Genomic DNA, 21,334 nt, shown 5'->3' on the forward strand with positions numbered 1-21,334 from the left:
AACGTAGGTCTGAGTTCCTCATCACAAATTGAGGATACGTAGGAGCAAGAGCCTTGCTTTTGTCGGCCGCCCAACAATCTGACCCTGTGGTCATGTGACATGCAGAGACAAATTATGGTCATCCGCACACCTTTCACCATCCAGAGACGATCGAATCTGATGGCACGCAGAGACAAATTATGGTCATTCTGCACCTTTTTGTCATCCAGAGGCGGCGAGCCGGATGACATGCGGAGACAAATTATGGTCATCCGCACACCTTTCGCCATCCAGAGACGATCGAGTCCGATGGCATGCAGAGAAAAATTATGGTCATTCTCCACCTTTTTGTCATCCAGAGGTGGCGAGCCCGATGACATGCAGAGACAAATTATGTTCATTCACACACCTTTCGCCATCCAGAGACGATCGAGTCTGATGGCACGCAGAGACAAATTATGGTCATTCTACACCTTTTTGTCATCTAGAGGCGGCGAGCCCGATGACATGCAGAGACAAATTATGGTCATCCGCATACCTTTCGCCATCCAGAGACGATCGAGTACGATGGCACGCAGAGACAAATTATGGTCATTCTGCACCTTTTTGTCATCTAGAAGTGGCGAACCCGATGACATGCAGAGACAAATTATGGTCATCCACACACCTTTCGCTATCCAGAGACGATCGAGTCCGATGGCACGCAGGGACAAATTATGGTTATTCTGCACCTTTTGTTATCTAGAGTCGGCGAGCCCGATGACATGTGGAGACAAATTATGGTCGTCTGCACACCTTTTTGTCAACTAGAGGCAAGTGAGCCTGTTGGAACGCACAGACAAATTATGGTCATTCTGCACCTTTTGTCATCCAGAGACGGCAGGGACAACGAGTCGGGTGGTGGGCAGAGATACCTTATGGTCTTCCGCGCCTTTCGTCGACCGAGAGGAACGAATTCGGTAGTATCAGGATGATGTTGGTCATTCGGTGCTGATCATTTTCAAAATTTTTGCAGGTTTTTTCACTCTCGTCGTCCGAAAACATTCACGTCCAGCGACGCGCAGAATTCTTCTCTGCTGGGCAAAGACGATTGGGTGCAATGGCAAAGGGAAGTGTCATGGTTGTCCAACTTTGTCGTTTTCAAAACACTGAAGTTTAATGACGCTTCTGATGCCTTTTCTTCTCTTACTGAACGACAGGTTCCGCTGGCGGGGATATTGACCGACCGAATGATGTTTCGCTCGAATGAAATTAGTGTCTTATCTTTACTTCCCTTTTATCTCCAATAAAAGACAAGTAAAGAGAGGCAACTGTCATACCCTAATTTCATCCGGGGACCATCTGTTTGGTGGGATGCGACCTTCACTTGACCACTTCGAGGTACTTGACACCCATCGTTAGGCAATCTGTGAAGTTTCGCGACATGTCGGGAGTCGAAAGGAAGCGTTAATGCGCAATCCGTAAAGTTTTATAACATTCCAGAAGCTAAAGAGGGGACGATTGCATAATCCGTAAGGTTTCGTGACATTACGGAAAGAAAACAAGTATCGTTATGTAATTCATAAAGTTCCGTAACGTTACGGAAAAAGAATCAGCAAAAAAGGGGCAGAGGGGTGTATTTAGTAAAAAGGGGTGTGCAAATAGCAATCAGGCCTACTTGGGCCTTCCAGGATGTTCCAACAGAAGGCGGTGCCATCTGGTGGAAGCAACCCAGCTCGCCTGGGCGAGTTGGGCGGTAACCACCTCCCTCTTTTCCCCTATAAATAGGGGAAGGAGGGCAGAACAAATTCGTTCAACCTTCCTGGTATCTGAGATTCACTTAAAATTAGTGAGAAAAATTGTTTCCGTGAAGAAAATCCAACCTGAGGCGCTTCCATAACGCTTCCGAGACGTTTCTGTGGGCAATTTCGTGAAGATTTTTTACCATTCTTCATTGTTCTTCATTCGTTCTTCATCGTTCTTTGGTCTTCAACTGGTAAGTTCCCGAAATCGAACCTTTCAATTCATTCTATGTACCCTTAGTGGTCCCCACTTGTTTCGTGTGCTTTTATTTTTATTTCATTTGCTTTCCGTACCCCCTTTTGACGTGCTTTAGTGATTTATTTAAGTCATTTTCTCACCTAATCAAAAATGAAATAAATTTCCATCGATCATTTGAGTTGTAATATCTTTTAATTTATGTTTGAGTAAAATCCAACCGATCTTTCACGTCGTAACCACGTTTAAAACCAAAAAGAGGCAAAATAATAATATAATAATAAAAAATATCTTTAAATAAAATAATAAAAAAAATCAATCGGACGTTTTTCTTTGGCATTTTTTTTCTTAATCGAATTGGCTAATAACCAAAGTGAAACTAAGGCTAAAATCAATTCATAAAGCTTTTGTCATCACCTAAAAACCATTTTTAAAGGTCCAACGCCTTGAAATGGTCCTTTTCACTTTTATTGGTTAAACGTGGATTTTTAAAAGCCTAAAATCAACACATAGCTTTGTCACCTCTTTCAAAAAACCAAGAGATTATTAATGGTCCAATGCCTTAATGTTTTCTCTCCTTTCAGAAGAATCAAAAGATCATTTAATGGTCCAACACCTTAAATGACTTTTTATTCAATCAAAATATATCTTGCAAAAAAGATAAAAACAACTTAACCAACGTTTAGTTCTCAAAGAACTATGTAGGTGTGATTTCCTTATCACGATTGAGGAATACGTAGGAGCAAGGGAAACACCCTTATCAACCACAAAAAGATAAAAAATATAAAAGGCATAAAAAGACATAAAAAGTGTAAACAAGGGAATTGAAGTCATATTTGCACACTTGATTAAAGGTTGTCGTCCCTTGTGACGGACGCGTAGAGTGCTAATACCTTCCCCTTGCGTAAATACAACTCCTGATCCTTTTCACACTTAAAGTTCATAGACCACGCCTTTTCCGGTTTTTCTGATGTTTTCCTCGAATAAACGTTGGTGGCGACTCCGCACATTTTCCCTTCTTGGAAGATGCACCCGTGAGCCCTCACGTCGCCCTCCCGCCGAAGGGTAGGTTGCGACAATGGGCTTTAAGAAATCTTATGAGTTCTTAAATTTGGCAATTGTTCTAAACCGTTCTAAGCATCATTTTGAGCACTTCAAAATGAGTGAACATGTTTGCTTCTTAAAGTTATAAGCACTGAAATATTTAAGCATAATGTTAGTCATTACTGAATCACATCATCCTTTCAATTTGCATTCCTAATGGTTTGTTATATTTAAAATCAGGGATGTGAATTCAATAGTTATGACTTTCCCAAAAAGACTTTTAAAAACATATTCAAGTAGAGATCTAATACCGTTCGGAGCCTTGAAGAAGTATATCAGAAAAGATAATAGGAGTGATTTTAGCAACATCACTCAACCAACTAAGGTGATATGTTCCTCCACAATGATAATTTATTTTGATTGCTCCATTACATGTTGCCATGTAGCCTTTTGCTTGGGTCCACCCCTATAGATAATCTAAGATATTTGAATGGTAATTCACTTACCTTACAACTAAGGGCTTTTGAGGCCTTAGTTAGAGACTCATCCTCATTATTTACCCAAACCAATTAAGTCTTGTGAAGGTTTACCTTCAAGATGGATAAAAGCTTAAATAATGTAGAGTGACTTTAATCACCAATATATTCTTAAGTTTCTTACTAACTATTGAAGTCTCATGCAAATTGAAGATGTGATATGCATGTGTCATGTTCCCCTATGTTAAAGGCCCCTATTCAAAGGTTTTTTTTAGCATGACATCAAGACCCATTGCTACAACAAGAAACACAAAATGGGTCACTAAGTCTTCTCATAGTTAAGCCTTTTTCCATATTAAACTCTTATGTTATGTTGCCTTTTACTAACATCGATCAACACCGTTGTAGAAAAATAACATTCACTAATCCAACCATTTTGAAACAAAATTCATTTGTTCTATCATGTATAGTAAATACTACCTACTCACTCACTGAATAATACATTTTCTCAAAGTCAACATTAAAAGCACACCAATTTTTTTAAAGTCCATTTTTTGCACCTTTAATAACCTCATTTGCAATGAACATGCCATCTAAAACTTGTTTGTCTTTTATGAATGTTGTTTGGTTCTTATAATTTATTGCATATATGACCTTCTACAATATAGCTACTATTGAATATTTTCAAAAACATCATGTTCATAAACTATATTAGTTATATGGGTTGTTATTCTCCTACCTTATGGGAATTGTCCTTTTTAGGTATTAATACAATAAATGAGTTAGGGTTGTTCAAAAAAACCAGTTCGGATTGAACCGGATTATAACCGATCTGAAACCAAATTGGTTTTTCCCCTGAACTAGTTAAAAAAAATGAGTGCACTATTTTATAAAACAGATTCGGTTAATCGAATTGTTTCTACAAAACCAGTTTGGTAACCAAAATGGTTTTTATTTAAATATTTTTTTATTTGAAAAAATAGTTCAAAAACTAGTTTGAAACTGGTTTAGCTCTTAAAACTAGTTCAGTTCAGAACCAGTTTTTTAAAACCAGTTCGGTTCGATTTTTTTACTAAACTAGTTTTTTCACACCCCTAAAATGAGTTATTTGGTCCTCGATCTAACAATCCCCATATTTGAATGGAGTACATCCAAGAATTTATAAAATCACTGATGTGTCATCATTTTCTCCTATTTCTTAACCCTTTTTGTCACCATTTTAATTACTGATTAGCCTTAATTATCAAATTAATTATGCAGTTTTATCATTTGGGCCTATTGGACTAATTTTGTGTTTTTAATTTAATTTCAGGAGAATTATAAGCAATTGGGCTTGAATCCAGAATTGGGCTTGGACTTGAAGAGAGCAGACAATTTTATCAAATCTTATCTTATCTAGATCAAATCTTATCTTATCTAGATTTTATCTAATCTAGATATTATTTCATCTAGATCTTATCTTATCTTATCTTATTTAGATTTTATTTCATCTAGATTTTATTTTATCAAATCTTATCTTATCTTGTCTAGATTTTATTTTATTTATGGGCTTGGACTTAAAACAGATTTGTAAGCTTTGTGGCTGAAAATATATAACAGCACCAAGGCTCTAGTTTGAGGACCCTCTCTGTCCTTTTTCATTTTTAGTTTTAGGCTTCTCTTCTTCTTTTAGACACTTTTTCGTTTTGGAAGAATAATTCTAGTTTTCTTCGTTTTCTACTGATTATTAAAAGGCTAAGTCTCCAGTGTTGTTTTCTCTTGAGGATCAAGCACAACTCTCTTTGAGGTTCTATTATTACTATTAAATTCTGATCAGTTTTTCCTCTTCACCAATTACTCTTTATTTGTTGCTATTAATCCATGCATGCTTAGTGCTTGATTAACTGTCTCTGTGCTTAATTTACGTTCATGCTTAATGATCGTTCATGATTAATTGGTGTAAGTGTTGCTTAATCACATAATGAATGCCTTATGTTAAATTTCGCTTAGTAATTTAATTTAGGGTTGGATTAAGTGGTTGAATTGATAAAGGATAAATTCTCGTAACCTAGGATAAGAGACTTGCTTGTGAATCAAGGGGAAGCAACGTGTTTTAATTCTGATATTTTCTAATTCAAATTTACTTGCTGTTTAATTTACAAAAACAAACAACCCCCCCCCCAAATTCGTTACTGTTTTATTACTATCTGTTATGATCGTTTGGTTGACCATTGCTCGTTGGGAGAAAACCTAGGATCACTTCCTAGATACTACATTTTTAATGTTTATTTGATTTGGGTACGGCCTCAATCAATCACTTTTCAACATCTCCGAAAAATATTTTCTCATTGTAAAGGTAAAACCATTTGGTCCTAAGCTTTTTGGACTGTCACAATTCCAAACTGCTTCTTTAAGTTCCTCATAAGCTATTGTAAACTCATGATTGTCAATTGTGCTTACATGTGAAATTTACATATTTGTAATTTGTGGCCTATCCCATTCCCTAACCATAAAAGCTTTACTTTTATAAATGAAAACAATATGATTTTATCTTTTTAATCTCAATCTATCACCATGCCACTTTGATTTAGATTAAGGAAGAAGTGGGGTACGAGCAAAAAAGGAAAAAAAAGTGGAAAATAAACACTTTGACACTAAAGTCCATATATATATATATATATATATATATATATATATATATATATATATATATATATATATATATATGTGTGAGGAGTGATCAAATTAAATTGGTATAATTTTGACAATTATTACACCATTTTTATAACTTGATATAGAATGTGATTTTTATTGATCCCACCATTGAGTTATATCTACATTTTATCAAGATCGTTTGTGTGAAATTTTATCAAAATTGAACAACAACAAGAAGGTTACCAAATGATCCATATTTTAGTAGATTTTGAAATGTTTATATTACATTGATTTTAGTCTATATAAATGAGGTGACAAATGATTTTGGATAAATATGAATTTTTGTATATGTGATGTATGTGAAATAAATTTTCAATCCAACAGTGAGTTTCAAGAAAACATTATCTAGTTGAAACATTGTAAGTGCTTTGTGTTAAACAATGGTAAAGAATCACTTGACAAGTTTGATGCAAAAGCTAACGAATGTTTATTTCTAGGATACTCATCTACTAGCAAGGCATATAGAGTTTTCAATAAGAACTTATTAAAGATTGAAGAATCAATCCATGTTGTGTTTGATGAGTCTAATCCCCAAAAGGAGGGATAAGTGCCTATTTTTTATAATGATGTAAGTACTATACGACATCGGTTTTGGCAAAACTAATGTCGTTTATGCTTTTTTTTGCCTAATTGCTACTACTATACCACATCGATTTTTGGGAGAATCGATGTTGTATAGAGTATTTCAACATCGGTTTTTATAACTGATGTTAAAAATGACCTACTTTTAATGATTGTCATTTCAACATTGATTTAAAACTGTTGTTGAATGTCCAAAATAACCAATGTTAAAAGCGTTTTTTCTAGTAGTGATTGAGAAGAGCTCTTGGCTAAGCATAAACATGAAACGTGTAGGCAATCATACCTTGAATTGTTGGATCAAGTGGCCTCGGAATAATTAAGAAGGGGGGGTTGAATTAATTATTAATGAACCTTTACTAATTAAAAATCTATCCTTCTTAATGTTACTAGATTCATTTAGGCTTTTACTATAATGTTAAGAAAGTAAAGAATAGAAATAGAAACTTAACCAAAAGTAAAAGCGATAATTAAAGTGCACAGCGACCTGCGGTCCTTGAGATTTCTTTTATACTGGTTCGGCAACAACCCGTGCCTACATCCAGTCCCCAAGCGACCTACGGTCCTTGAGATTTCTTTTCAACCTTGTAAAAACCTTTACAAGCAAAGATCCACAAGGGATGTACCCTCCCTTGTTCTCTTTGAACAACCAAGTGGATGTACCCTTCACTTGAACTGATCCACAAGAGATGTACCCTCTCTTGTTCTCAGTTACAACAACCCAAGTAGATGTACCCTCTACTTGTACCACAAAGGATGTACCCTCCAGTGTGTTAAGACAAAGTTCTCAGGCGGTTAGTCCATTGAAACTTTGTGAAGGGGAAACAAAAGATATCTCAGGCGGTTAATCCTTTGAAATCTTTTGTTTAAGGGAAAGGGAAGAATCAAAAGAATTCTCAGACTGTGTCGTTTTGAATTCTTTGAAAAGGGAGAAGGGAGACACAAAATAATTCAGGCGGTTAGTCCTTCGTTCTTTTGGAAAAGGGAGAATAGAGACACAAAAAGAATTCAGGCGGTTAGTCCTTGGCGGTAGGTACAACTTCCTATGTTCTCAATAGAGTGACTATAAGACCACCTTTGAAATTGACACCCTATGAGATCTACAAAGGTAGAAAGCCAAATATATCACATCTCAAGGTCTTTGGTTATAAGTGCTTTGTGTTAAACAATGGTAAAGAATCACTTGACAATTTTGATGCAAAAGCTAAAGAAGGTTTATTTCTAGGATACTCATCTACTAGCAAGGCATGTAGATTTTTCAATAAGAACTTATTAAAGATTGAAGAATTAGTCCATGTTGTGTTTGATGAGTCTAATCCCCAAAAGGAAGGATAAGTGCATATTTTTTATAATGATGTAAGGAGCCCAAGAAAAGCTTCTCCAAGGAAAGAAGAGGTGGTGAGAAATAACGATAGAAGCTTGCTTGAGGGGCTTCTATGAAGGCTAGATCTTTGAGCTTCAATAAGGTCCTTCAATGGTGATTTTCCACCATGGAGGTGCAGCGGAAGACAAAGGAGAAGAGGTGAGAGGAGGCACCAACCACTAGGGAATAAGCCTTGGAAGCAAGAGCTTCACCACCAAGAATGTGCCTTGAATAAGAAGCTTGGAGAGGATGCTTCAATAAAGGAAAAAGAAAAAGAGAGAGAGAGAGAAAGAGAGAGGGGGGAGCACGAAATTGAAAGAGTAAAAGAGGGAGAGAAGTTGAACTTTGAGTTGTGTCTCACAAGACTTTCATTCATCAAAGTTACAACAAGTGTTAGACATACTTCTATTTATAGCCTAGGTAGCTTCCTTAAGAAACTTCCTTGAGAAGCTTCCTTGAGAAGCTAGAGCTTAGCTACACACAATCCTCTAATAACTAAGCTCACCTCCTTGAGAAGCTTCCTTGAGAAGATTCCTAGAGAAGCTAGAGCTTAGCTACACACACCTTTCTAATAGCTAAACTCATCTCCTTGAGATGAGAAGCTAGAGCTTAGCTACACATCCCGTATAATAGCTAAGCTCACCCCCATGCCAAAATACATGAAAATTCCCTACTACAAAGACTACTCAAAATGCCCTGAAATACAAGGCTAAAACCCTATACTACTAGAATGGCCAAAATCCTATTCTAATATTTACAAAGAAGAGTGGACCCAACCTTGGCCCGCGGCATCATGAGAACCCTAGGGCCTTCTTTAGTAGCTTTAGCCCAATGCTATTGGATTCTTCTATCCAATACCCTTAGGGGTAGGATTGCATCATCCCCTCCACCTTGGAAAGGATTTGACCTCAAATCCCGAGGTTCTTCATACTCTGGGCTCCTTCCCTCGACACCTGTAAAAAGAATAAAAACATATGTATTAGTGGTGTTGGGTATGTTAGAGTAGGTAAGGTCTGAAAACCCCTTTCATGGACATCTTCCCATGAGGGAACATGGTTCCTCACCAACTCAATGAGTGGTGCTACAAGTATAGAAAAATATGGGACAAACCTTTTATAAAAGTTTGTTAAGTCATGGCGGCCCCTGATTTCCCTTATACTTGGTGGAGTGGGCCAATAAGGAATGACCTTTATTCTCTTAGGGTCTATGGAACCCCTTGATCACTATTTAAAAAATTAAGGAAAGTAATGTAATAAAACGTACCTTTTTCTGTATTTTCATGTTGATTATTCCTACAAAAAAATATGACAAACCTAAGGTGTCCCATATGAACACCTAGGTTTGTATCAAAACCAAAAATAAGAACAAACCTACCTAATGAGTCCCTATGTACATGAATCATGAAGATGTTGGGTGCATCACTGATTTTACAAAAGAGGGTTGCAACACTCGACACATTCATCATATCACTTATTTTAGGGATTTGGTGCCTAATAATACCTATTTTGGGCACCAACAAAGCACAAGGATTTAAGCTTTTACGAACCAAACCCTCATCCAACAACTTATTTACTTGAGGGGAATTTTCTTTAATATTTGTCTTTATTTCAAAATGACTTTCCTTCTTAGCTAACCTCTTGGAGGAGACACTTACCTCCTTACACTCATCCTTAACCATTAAAGGTTGTCCTTCTTCTTGGGGTAGATTTCTTCACTAGATTCTTCCCTTTTTGCTTCTTCACTTTCACTAGAGGAAGGTGAAGTAGTAGCCTCATCTTGGCTACTATAAATGTATTGGCCCCTCATAATCATGGTTTTCTTGGTGGGGCATTGAGAAGTAATGTGCCCTTTTCTATTGTCTTCCCCTTATCATCTTTGGGCTTAGAAGGTGTCACCCCTAAGATTCCTTGACCTTGGTCTTTCTTTGGATAAGAGTAAGAGCCATAAGATTTTGAAGTAGACTTCCTTTTAAGTTGTTGCTCTACCCTTATTTCCCAATCTAAGTTAGCCTCTACATTGTCCTTCGCATGAAAGTATGGGTGGTTAATGTTAGCCTCTTGAGGCTTTCTTTCCTTTTCTTTCCAATGGGAGTGAGGTCTAAGATGTGCCATATGCCTTCCTTCATAATAGTCAAGAAGTTCTTCACTTAGGCTCTTGCAAGAGTTATGACTACTATAGAAGACATGTTTTTCTTTTCTTAACTCTTTTAGTATTTTCCTTCTTTCTTCTTCCCTTATTTTCTCTTTTTCATCTTGACTTATTTCTTCCACTCCTTTTTTTCTTTTTCTTTTCTCTCTTGTTTTTCTTTCAACAACTTAAGGGATCTCAACTCATCTAATATGTTATACAAAGGGTCCTTGGGAGTAGAACCCTCACCATTAACACTAGATGAAGAATGAAGACTCATGTTGGTTTCTAAGTTGTGGTTCTTTCTTGTTGGGGGTTTGACAACAAAAGGTAAAAGAAACTATGGTTGAAACTAGCCAAAATAAAGACTAAAAGAGGTGTGAAAGAGAAGGAAAAAACTAATTGGTAAAAGGCAAGCTGTCATACCCTAATATCGTCCGGGGACCATTTTTTTGATAGCATGCGACCCTTGCTTGACCTCATTGAGGTACTTAACACCCATCGTTAGGATATCCGTGGAGTTTCGTGACATTCCGAAAGTCAAAGGGAAGCATTGTTACGCAATTCGTAAAGTTCCGCAACATTCCAGAAGTCAAAGAAGGGATTGTCGCGTAGTCCGTAAAGTTTCATAACATTACGGAAAGAAAACAAGTATCGTTACGTAATTTGCAAAGTTCCATAACGTTACGGAAAAAGATTCAGCAAAAAAGCAAAGGGGGTGTATTTAGTAAACAGGGTGTGCAAATAGCAATCAGACCCACTTGGGCCTTCCAGGATGTTCCAACAGTAAGCGGTGCCTTTTGGTGGAAGCAACCCAGCTCGCCTGGGCGAGCTGGGCGGCAACCACCTCTCTCTTTTCCCCTATAAATAGGGGAAGGAGGGCAGAACAAATTCATTCAACCCTTCAGGTACATGAGATTCACTTAAAATTAGTGAGAAAAAATGTTTCCGTGAAGAAAATCCATGCCGAGGCGCTTTCGTAACGCTTCCGAGACGTTTCCATGAGCGATTTCGTGAAGATTTTCCACCGTTCTTCATCGTTCTTCGTCGTTCTTCGGTCTTTAATCGGTAAGTTCCCAAAATCGAACCTTTCAATTCATTCTATGTGCCCTTAGTGATCCCCACTTGTTTCGCATACTTTTATTTTTATTTCATTTGTTTTTCGTACCCCTTTTGACGTGCTTTAATCATTTATTTAAGTCATTTTCTCACCTAATAAAAAATAAAATAAATTTCCACCGATCATTTGAGTTGTAATATCTTTTAATCTCTGTTAAAATAAAATCCGATCGATCTTTCACGTCGTAACCACGTTTAAAACCAAAAATAGGCAAAATAATAATATAATAATAAAAAAATATTTAAATAAAATAATCAAAAAAAGGTTAAACGGACATTTTCCTTTGGGATTTTTTTTCTTAATCGAATTGACTAATAACCAAAGTGAAACTAAGGCTAAAATCAACCTACAAATCAAGCCTTTTGTCTTCACCAAAAAAACCATTTTGAGGTCCAACGCCTTGAAATGGTCTTCTTTGACGTAGATATAACTTTGTCACCTATTTCAAAAAACCAAGAGATCATTAAGGGTCCAATGCCCTCAATGTTTTCTCTCCTTTCGAAAAGTCAAAAGATCATTTAATGGTCCAATGCCTTAAATGACCCTTTTGTTCAAATCAAAATATATCTTGATATAAACAAGTTAACCAACGTTTAGTTCTCAAAAGAACTACGTAGGTCTGATTTGCTTATCACAATTAAGGAATACGTAGGAGCAAGGGAAACACCCTTGTCGACCACAAAAAGATAAAAAAATACAAAAGGCATAAAAAGACATAAAAAATGTAAAAAGGGAAATAAAACAAATTGAAGTCATATTTGCACACTCGATTAAAGGCTGTCGTCCTTTGTGACGGACGCGTGGGGTGCTAATACCTTCCCCGTGCGTAAATACAACTCCCGAACCTTTCACACTTAAAGTTCGTAGACCACGTCTTTTCCGGGTTTTCCAATGTTTTCCTCGAATAAACGTTGGTGGCGACTCTGTGCATTTTCCTTTCTTGGAAGACGCACCCGTGAGCCTCGCTTCGCCCTCCCGCCGAAGGGTAGGTTGCGACAGTTGGCGATTCCACTGGGGACGTTTTTTAGAGTTAGTCCAATCAATGAGTGTGATTTTCTTACCATGACTTCCCTTTTGATCTTTTTCTTTGTCTTTTTCCTAATGTTCTTGTATATATAAACTCTTTTGATGCTTTTTAGTGTATTTTTTTTAATGTGTGCATGAGGTAGATATTTATTCATTTGATGCACACAAACACCAACACTATTTGCACACACGGGGAGTTGAAAATGGGCCCTATACCCGGGTCCGTGGGAACATAAGGAGTGGAGGTGAATCTGTGGTCATGCTAGGTCTCCGACTTATTTGATAATAGTGAACCCTCATCTAGAGTTTTTCTCTTTGATAACATATTGTTGCTAGTAGTCCCTACTGCCACAATATGTTCTTCAAAGGGGATAATACCTCTAGAGACCATCAAGAGAGATATGACCACCTTGGGAATTATCACTAAAAGCCCATTTAGTTTCCTCCCATGTAGGTGCCTAAAATAGGGGCACAGAGCAAACACACTGCGTGCCATTTTTAACACTGCCATGCATGTAGTCCTAAATGTCATGTACACCTTTGCTTATATATGTTTATGGATATTGTCGTGCTATGTACATCCCCGCGTTGTGCCTTTCGCATATGTATCATGCACGGATTCTGTCTTTACCCCCTCACTTTTTTCAAACCAACGGAGAGTCCGTATCACCTTCTTAAATACATACGTCGGGCGCCATGCTGCCCAAATGTGTATCTAAGAAGGGGACAATTTCCCGGGCTCCCGTATTCACAAATTGCATCTGTGTCATATGCATTTCTTCATGCATTCATCCACCAATAATAGATGTCGGAGTTTTGATTCGCACTGGATTTTTGTTTCACTTTAGTAAAACATGGGATCGAGTCAAGTGCCTTCGCTTAAAATGAGGTTCTATCAAGTCAAGTCAAGAGCCTGGGAATCACCAGTCTAAAAGAATTGGGGCAGTTGATGGGTCAGCTCTAGTGACAAGCGTTTCACAAAGCTTATGGTAAAATCTGGGACCTACCATGGCAGAAGTCTCCACAGAGGCCATTGCCTCCCTCGCCCAGTATTATGACCAGTCGTTCAGGTGCTTCACTTTTGGGGACTTCCAGCTATCACCCATGGTGGAAGAATTTGAAGTGATCCTAGGATGCCCTCTAGGGGGAAGGAAACCATACCTCTTCTCAGGATTCTATCCCTCTTTAGCTAGAATTTCTAAGATAGTCCAAATCTCGGCGCAGGAATTAGACCACAGAAAGCAAGTCGAAAATGGGGTGGTTGGAGTACCGAGAAGATGTTTGGAGGCAAAGGCAAGAATCTTGGCAGGTAGAGGCGAATGGGCCCTGTTCATAGACATCCTCACACTTTTGATCTTTGGAGGAGTTCTCTTTCCAAATCTGGATGGGTTGGTGGACCTGGCTGCAATCGACGCTTTTCTTGCCTATCACGACCGCAAGGAAAGCCGGGTTGTCGCTATACTTGCCGATCTATATGACACCTTCGACGAAAGATGTGAGAAGAGCAGTGCAAGGATTGTTTGCTGCACCCCGGCCCTCTATGTATGGTTGGTTTCGCACCTTTTTCACCAAGAGGTGAGGCATCTTTGCCCGCTAGAAAGTCATTGTTCATGCACAGAGAAAAAAGGGGCAAATTGGGACCGACTCTTAGCAAGCAAAGAAGGAGCATCTGTCAACTGGTTCCCTCGTTGGAAAGAAGGAAGAACCGGGGTTCTTATTTCATGCGGAGGATTTCCGAATGTTCCCTTGATGGGGACAAGGGGTTGCATCAGTTACAATCTCGTTCTTGCTATAAGACAACTTGGCTACCCTATGAGAGGGGCACCATTAGAGGAAGAGCTCGTGCTTATTATTGCACGAGGTTTCAATAACACCAACGTGAAGGTGCTTCAAAAGGTCCGCAAGGCGTGGGAGATGGTGCAAAAGAAGGACAAGGAACTCAGAGGCAGTAACAACGGGCCCATCAGTGGCTACCATAAGTGGTTGAAAGCCCGCATGCAAGGTTTGGATTGGCTCCCGAGTTTAAGAACCACTAAAGGGGTGGAAGTTGAGGCTCCGGAGGAGGATGAAAAGGTGCAGGCCCTTAGGGCAGAACTCGAGCAAGCCTAATCAATCAAAGAAAGGTTCAAATCAACAGCTCTTAAGATCTGAAAGGAGAATGCCAAACTGAGAGACGTAAATACAGCTACCACCAAGGCCTTGGAACAAGAGACCAAAAGGGATCGTAGGGAAGAACACGGCCGAAACAAATTCCGAGGGGCTCTGTGGGGCAACAACAGCGAGCTTAAGCTCCAGAGGGAGGAAAGGGACCAATCACGAGTAAACAGTTTGATCTTGAAAGATGAGCTAAATGTTTGCCTAAGGTCCAAGAGAAGCTTGTCTCAGCGTTTATGCGAGACAGAGACCAACATGTTAGCCATCATCAACAAGTACCAAGAAGAATTAAATCTAGCCATGCCCGAGTATACGCAGAAAAGGAGGCTAGGGGAAGGGTGATCGACTCGTTACATCAAGAGGCAACAATGTGGATGGATCGATTTGCTCTTACTTTGAACGGGAGTCAAGAACTTCCCCGATTACTAGCCAAGGCCAAAGCAATGGCGGACACCTACTCTGCCCCTGAGGAGATCCACAGACTTCTTAGCTATTGTCAGCGTATGATAGACTTAATGGCCCATATAATTTGGAGCCGATAGGAAGTTTGTATTGTCACTCAGATCTTGACTAGTTATAACTTTCTGAATAAAATGAGTTTATCCCGCGTTTTTACTCCAAAAGTCAGTGCGAATCAAATTACTCCTGCATTTTATCTCTAGCATGCATTCATTTTTCTTTACGTACTCCCCAAGGCATCCCTATCGAACCAGATCCAAATCTAGGACGATGGGTGACCAAGAGGAGATACAGGAACAGATGAAAGCCGACATGTCAGCTTTGAAAGAACAAATGGCTTCCATGATGGATGTCATGCTAGGAATGAGGCAACTTATGGAGAATAACGTGGCCACCGCTGCCGCTATTAGTTTGGCTACCCAAGCAGACCCAACTCTCCCAGCTACTGCACACCATCCTCTCCCAAACGTGGTAGGACGAGAAAGAAGCACACTGGGGCACCTCAGCAACCCCCATCTGAGATACAACCGAGTGGCTTACCTTTATGGATTACCACCTAATTACACGCCACCAGTCATGCGTGATGACGCGGATCATGTCTCTTCCTCCATCCTTGAAGGGGAGCCTCCTCGACAGTCCGACGAGGTTCACGAGGATCGTAGAAGTATGCCCAAGGAGACATCGATTTCTACCCCCCGGTCCCCATCGAGGGGCCGGTGCCCAACATGCTACCTCAACCCAACCTCACGAGAGAACCTCGAATCCTCCCAGCACAACCAGTACTCTTGTCCGCAGAAGGACCACCCCCGGCAGTGGAAGAAAAAAGGAAACTCGATCTCATCAAAGAGAGATTGAGAGCCGTTGAAGGCTTTGGCGACTATCCGTTCGCGGACATGGCAGATCTTTGCTTAGTACCAGATGTCGTCATCCCCCCAAAATTCAAGGTACCTGATTTCGACAGGTACAAAGGGACGACTTGTCCTAAGAACCATCTCAAGATGTATTGTCGCAAGATGGGAACACATTCTAGGGATGAAAAGTTGTTGATGCACTTTTTCCAAGATAGCTTAGCTGGAGCTGTGATCGTCTGGTACACTAATCTGGAAGCTTCCTGCATCCGCACTTGGAAGGATCTGATTACTGCCTTCCTTAGGCAATATCAGTACAATTTCGATATGGCCCCCGATCAGACTCAGCTGCAGAACATGGTTAAAAAGGAAAGCGAGTCTTTTAAGGAGTACGCTTAGCGTTGGAGAGACCCCGCAGCCCAAGTGGCCCCTCCCATGGTCGAAAGGGAAATGATTACCGTGATGGTAGACACCTTGTCGGTGTTTTACTACGAGAAATTAGTGAGCTACATGCCCTCCAGCTTCGCGGACTTGGTATTCGCCGGGGAAAGAATCTAAGTAGGTTTGAAGAGAGGGAAGTTCAATTACGTCTCCTCCACAAATACCAACGCTAGGAGGATCGGAGCAACTGGGGCAAAAAGGAAGGAAGGAGATACCCACGCCGTCACTTCAGCGCCCGCATGGATCAAACCACCGCAGACCTCTCATGGTACCCATCAGTATGCACAACATCACCCAAGCTTCTCAGCTCGCGCCGGGGACCTGTCCAACTCGGCACCCGTACAAGCTAGGGCACCTGCGCCCATCCAAAGGGAGACCCCCCAAGCTACGGCTCCAACCCTGACTCACCCGGCTGGCAACACCCATTTTGGCATCGGTTCCAACGCGTTAAGGAACTTTCCTCCAAGGCCAATCCAAGACTTCACCCCGATCCCCATGACGTATGAAGACCTCTTACCATCCCTCATCGCCAACCAGATGGCTATGATATCTCCTAGAAAGATTTACCAGCCTCCTTTCCCAAAGTGGTATAACCCTGACGCAACTTGCGCATACCATGGGAGATTCCTGTTTGATGTATCCCGGCTCGCAACATAACAAGGAAGCATGTTTAGCAGTAGAAGACCTGTTGCAACAGGTAATAGACCAAGGTTGTTTGGAAATCGGCAATGAGGGGGGTGAAGAGCCGCACATATGCATGCAGTCCACAGATGAGGAGGGTCTTAGAAAGCCTAAACCTTTGGTGATATATTTCACCAGAGACGCAGCTCTCCAAATGCCCCAATACCCCTCAGTAGTTAGACCTGTTCCATTCCCCTACAAAAATAGCCACGCAGTTCCATGGAGGTATGCGCCTCCAAGCGAAAGGGAGGAAGAAGCCACCGACATCAGCTCGTTGTCGGCCAAGGTAACCAATATCACGGGACCGAGCGGCGTAACCCAAAGTGATCGTGTGTTCGCACCCCCCGATCTACCAGCACCACCCGCAAACGTTAAAGGGAAGACGAAGGTAGCGGAAGAACAAAGTGACAAAGTGATCCCCGCTCCGGGTGAGGATATTGTTGGAAAAGTGGCCTCAGATATCTTAAGAAGGGGGGGGGGGTTGAATTAAGATATTACAACTTATTTCCCCAATTAAAATTCTATTTCACTTTCTATTCAAGTTATAAATTCCCTTAATAATGAATTTCTTAAATATTGATTCGAATAGAACAACTTGAATATGAATATAAATCAATAATAAATAAAGGAGTTTAAGGGAAGAGAAAATGAAAACTCAGATTTATACTGGTTCGGCTACACCCTTGTGCCTACATCCAGTCCCCAAGTAACCCGCTTGAGAGTTCCACTATCTTGTAAATTCCTTTTACAAGTTCTAAACACACAAGGACATCCCTTCCTTTGTGTTTAGAATTCTTTCACAACAAGAGACCCTCGGTCTCTTAATCCCTTTTCAGAATGAAGAAGAAGAAAAGAAGAAATCTCTCTTGAAAGAGATAGATTGAACAATTTGAGCACTCAAATAATTCCTTATTGAATCACAAGTAATTTGGCCAAGGAATTTGTAAGAGGATAAAATCATTTGCTTTTTAAGAGGATAAGACCTTTTTGTTCTGAAAAACTCTTCGCAAATTCGTGTCCCAAGTCACACATATATAGGCCTTTGACAGCCATTCAAGAATCAAGTAAAAAGATGTGACTGTTGAGAATATTTTCTGAAAAGCTTCTCTGCTAATCGATTACAGTATGTGTGTAATCGATTACAAGCTTTAAAATTTAAATTAAAAACGTTCAATAACTGCTGGTAATCGATTACCATATATGTTTAATCGATTACACAGTACAAATTTTGAATTCAAATTTAATAGCTGTTGTAAATCGTTTTTGGCCACTGGTAATCGATTACATCCTCTGGTAATCGATTACCAGAGAGTAAATCTGTTGAAAAAAACCTTTTGAACTTAGATTTCTTGGCCAAACCTTTTGCGACTTCAATTGGAATTCCCTTCCTATTTAATATACCCTTCCTAAGACTCTTGAGACTGTCTTGATCATTCATCTTGAATATCTTTGTTTTGAATAAATCTTTGAGAAGCATGTGATTCATGTGATCCTTTGGCATCATCAAAACATTCAGGTTGATCCTTTCTCTACAGATATTCCAGTAAAAAGTTTTTTGGAGAAAAGGGATGGCTGTGGCAAGAAGTATCGCTAGATGAGGCTGGCGACTTCCTCCGCATTATTCAACAAAGAGAGTTTAAGGTCATCGAGCAGCTCAACAAAACCCCGGCCAGAGTCTCTCTTTTGGAACTGCTCATGAGCTCTGAGCCTCATCGAGCTTTGCTAGTAAAGGTCTTGAACGAAGCTCATGTAGACCAAGACATCTCCGTAGAAGGCTTTGGGGGAGTCGTCAATAACATCATCGCCAACAACTATCTCGCCTTCGCTGAAGAAGAAATCCCTGCCGATGGAAAATGGCATAACAGGGCTTTGCATGTGTCAGTCAAATGCATGGACCACGTCATGGCCAAGGTACTCATCGATAACAGTTCCAGTTTAAACGTAATGCCCAAGAGCACGTTGGAGAAATTTCCGTTTAACGTTTCTTATCTAAGGCCAAGTTCCATGGTGGTCCGTGCCTTCGACGGCAGCCACCGAGAGGTGAGGGGAGAAATCGACCTCCCTATACAGATAGGCCCCCACACCTGCCAGGTTACCTTCCAAGTAATGGATATTAACCCAGCTTACAACTGTCTTTTGGGATGCTCGTGGATCCGCTCGGTGGGAGTCGTTCCCTCTACACTCCACCAAAAACTGAAGTTCGTAGTGGAGGGGCATTTGGTCATTGTATCGGGGGAGGAGGACATCTTGGTAAGTTGCCTGTCCTCTACGCCATATGTGGAAGCCGCGGAGGAGTCATTGGAAACGGCCTTCCAATCCTTTGAGGTAGTAAGCATTGCCTCTGTAGATTCCCTCTCTATGCAGCCTTGCCTATCTGATACAACAATGATGATGGCCCGGGTAATGTTGGGATATGGCTACAAGCCCGGAATGGGTTTAGGCAAGAACAACGGCGGCAGAACTAGCCTGGTAAGCACCAGAGGAAACCGCGGGAAGTTTGGATTAGGCTATAAAGCCACGCAAGCGAACATAAGGAAAAATGTCGTGGAAAGGAAGAGCAGAGGCCAAAGTTCACAATTGGGTCGACAAGTCGAAGGGGTCCCACCCTGCCACACCAGTAGGAGCTTTATAGGTGTGGGTCTAGGACACGAAGGCCAAGTTATTGCGATATGTGAGGATGACTCCCCGAGAAGGTCGAATTTGGTACGACCATGTCCTCCTGGTTTCCGACTAGGAAATTGGCGAGTGGAGGAGCGCCCGGACATTTACGCGACAAGCATAATGTAACGCCTTGTTGCTTTTAAACTCTACGGTTGGGCCTAGGCTTTAGAGTTTCCTTTTGTTAAGGCATTATGTCTTTTTTTCTTGAATTTATAAATATAAGGATCTTTCTTCATCTGTTCCTGTGCCTCTACCTATTCTCATTCATTTGCATGTTTATTTCTTTACGCTTAAAACACCAGATCCGACGACGAGTCCCTCGAAGGTACTAATACCTGGGACCCGGCCATCGATTTTAAGCAAGAAGCGGGTCAGATGGAGAGTGAAGAGGACGAGGATGTGGGTCTTCCCCCGGAGTTGGAGAAGATAGTTGCTTAGGAGGACTGACAGATGGGGCCTCACCAAGAAGAGACAAAACTAGTAGACTTATGAGCTGACAGTAGGAAAAAGGAAGTAAAGATAGGCATGGGTATGACCACACCCATCCGTGAAGAATTGATGGCCCTGCTAAAGAACTACCAAGACATCTTTGCCTGGTCATACTAAGATATGCCCGATTTAAGTTTTGACATCGTACAGCACAGATTACCTCTAAATCCTGAGTGTTCCCCGGTAAAACAAAAACTGACGAGGATGAAGCCCGAGACATCCTTGAAAATAAAAGAAGAGGTAAAGAAACAATTTGACGCGGGTTTTTTGGCTGTCGCTCGGTATCGAGAATGGGTTGCCAACATTGTACTAATCCCTAAGAAGGATGGGAAGGTGCGAATGTGTGTGGATTATCGGGACCTGAATCGAGCCAGTCCCAAGGACACTTTTCCTCTGTCGCACATCGATATACTCGTGGATAATACGGCCAATTTCGCTTTGTTTTCCTTCATGGATGGTTCCCGGTTACAATCTGATAAAAATGGCGCTAGAGGATATGGAAAAGACTACCTTCGTCACCTTGTGGGGGACATTCTGTTATAAGGTGATGTCCTTTGGACTCAAGAACACTGGGGTAACTTATCATCGGGCTATGGTGGCTTTGTTCCATGATATGATGCATCCAGAAATAGTGGTCTATGTGGATGACATGATTGCCAAGTCTAAAACCGAGGAGGAACACCTTGTCAACATGCGGAAGTTGTTCGAAAGGCTTAGGAAATTTCGATTGAGGTTAAATCCCGCTAAGTGGACCTTCGGGGTCAAGTCAGGGAAATTATTGGGTTTCATCGTAAACCAGAAAGGGATAGAGGTGGACCCCAAAAAGGTGAAAGCCATCCTTGAGATGCCAGAACCGCGAACCGAGAGGCAGGTCTGAGGCTTCCTAGGGCGTTTGAACTACATTGCCAGATTCATATCACAGCTTACCGCTATTTGTGAACCGTTGTTCAAACTTTTACGCAAAAACCAATCCGTCCGCTGGAATGAGGACTATCAAGAGGCATTTGGAAGGATCAAACAGTGCCTCATGAACCCTCCCGTGCTTATGCCGTCGGTGCCCGGAAAACCTCTCATCTTGTATATGACGATTTTGGACAAGTCAATGGGGTGTATGCTGGGGCAACTTGACGAGTCCGGGAAAAGAGAACGCGTTGTCTACTACTTGAGTAAGAAGTTCACTGCTTGTGAAATGAACTACTCCCTGCTAGAAAGAACG

Source organism: Glycine soja, chromosome 16 (genome assembly GCF_004193775.1).
Source record: "Glycine soja cultivar W05 chromosome 16, ASM419377v2, whole genome shotgun sequence".
Classification (NCBI taxonomy): domain Eukaryota; kingdom Viridiplantae; phylum Streptophyta; class Magnoliopsida; order Fabales; family Fabaceae; genus Glycine; species Glycine soja.